The sequence below is a fragment of the Otolemur garnettii genome, unplaced genomic scaffold, assembly GCF_000181295.1.
Source record: "Otolemur garnettii isolate 467f Iridium unplaced genomic scaffold, OtoGar3 scaffold00103, whole genome shotgun sequence".
Taxonomy (NCBI): domain Eukaryota; kingdom Metazoa; phylum Chordata; class Mammalia; order Primates; family Galagidae; genus Otolemur; species Otolemur garnettii.
Genome location: NW_003852498.1, coordinates 1959184 through 1961348, shown reverse-complemented (window position 1 = coordinate 1961348; position 2165 = coordinate 1959184).

The window sequence follows — 2165 nt, the reverse complement described above, 5'->3', positions numbered from 1 at the left end:
CGGCCGCGGGAGGCCCGACCGACGGGAAGGACAGGGGAAGCTGTCAGCGCGTCGCCGGGCGCTCCGGTGGCGAAACCTCCTCTTCCTGCCCCGGCTCGCTGGTGCACTTCTCTCTCTTTCTCTCTCGCTCACTCTCTCACTTCCTGGCTGGAAATTCCCACTGACGTCGAGAGAGCAGACAGACAGACAGACACACGCGCGCACGCCGCGGGGGCGGGAGGTGGGGTCGCGGCCGGGGGTGGGGGAAGCCCGCGCGTCTGGGGCGCCCTGCGCCCCCTGCCCGGCCCGCCGGCCGCCGGCCGCCCGCCCGCCCCTTGGAGCCGCTTCGGGCGCGGGGCAAGGGGCGCTCTCTGGGCGGCCTGGACGCCCCGTCCCCGTGGAGCTCCCGGAGCCCCGAGGGCCAGCACGGCTGGGGACGCCCCTGGAAAGCGCCCGCGGGGCCTGGTTATCCCGGGGAGCAAGCGGTGCTGAGGAGGCCGCGGGCGGTGGCTGTGAGGCATCCGGAGCCCGTAAGGGCAGGCTGGAGCAGCTGGACCGACGAGGGTGAGCATGGGTCCAGGCATGCCAGATACAAAAATAAATCTCCTCGGTGTATTCCATTCCGACGTGTCTCAGTTACACTCAAATCTCTTCACAGATTAAAGTAGAATCTCAGTTTCATCACTGACTTCTGTCAACGACGTATGGACATCCACTGGGTTTTGGTGAAGTCTTAAATCTCTTGGTTACATGGCAGTTATTCAGAACTTTCATCCACAGGGCATCTTCAGGCCTTTATGATAATTACTGTGGATAGAATTGTAGTGATGATGGTGGTGATGATTTGGGCTCACAGCTCATAAAGAAATATTGATCTGCTGGAGGGGAGTTGTCTTTTTCTTTCTGGAGAGATGTTGGCTGCTAGCACCCACACGCAGCCCTCCCCGCGACCACCATTTACCTGCCTTGGTACTGTACCAGGCACAGGCTGTGGACACGCGAGGGTAGATCAGCTCCCCAAATAAAAAATCTGGAGCTGAGACGGATATTTTAGAGCTTCACTACTGAGTCCTGTAACAACTTTAAGATTAACTGTAAGACATAGGTAACTAGGTAATCACTGGGCCATATCCAGGTCCCACGTTTGAAGCCCACTCTCCTCCCCATGAAGTTATTTGCACCTTCTTGGGGAAATGGTTAACACGAAACAGAGGTCCATTAGATGGGGATTAGGGGAATCTCCTAGATGACCTTGGGACCAGCTAACAATCTATCTTCAGCTGTTTCCTTAGCTCCCAGAGGCTGGAATTCCAAAGATTCATAAAGATTAGACAATGAACTTTTAGAAATTCTGGGTTATTGTTTGTGGAACAGTATTACATATTTTGCTAATACTGAATTAATTATGTATTGGCAAGTTAATATATAGTTTATGTCAAATGATTACTGTCATGTATGGAAGTATAAAGTTTGCAAGCTCCCATGAGACAACAAAGTGTCAGGGGAGCGAGGTCCCCCTTTGAGAACAGATGTGAGTATACACATGCACATCTTCCAGGGGAGTGGGGTGCCCCTTTTGGGAACAGATGTGAGTATACACATGCAAGTCTTCCCTCTGCAGGGGTGGCAGCCCCACCACCAAAAGATGGATATATAGGACGGTTATAAGAGTAGAGCCAGTGGGACATATTTTGGGAATGACAGTTGAACAGTGTTAATTATTGAAAGGGATTAACCAAAATGAACTTAAAATTAAGGGTAGGGTATTAGTTACTTAGGGCTTCTGTGACAAATTTAAACTGGGTGACTTAAGACAATAGGAATTTTATTCTGTCACAGTCCTAGAGGTTAGAATTGAAATCTCCCTCCCCTTTCTCCTTCTGCGATTGGGATCATTGGATTTCCAGTCCATCCTAGTCCAGTATGACCTCATGTAAACTTGACTACATTTACAAAGACCCTATTTCCATACAAGGTCAGAGTCACAGGAGCCTGTGTTGAGACTTGAACATGTCATTCTGAGGGGTGCAGTTCAGTGCAGTACTGTAGATATGTAGACAAAATTATAAGAGCTCCGAGTTTACCCTGTTTGGCTCTCTAATTAACCTTCCTGCATTCCTGCTTTGTTGCCCAACATTTTCTCCATATGCTACACAAACCTGCTTCCAGAAATATCTTTTACAAAT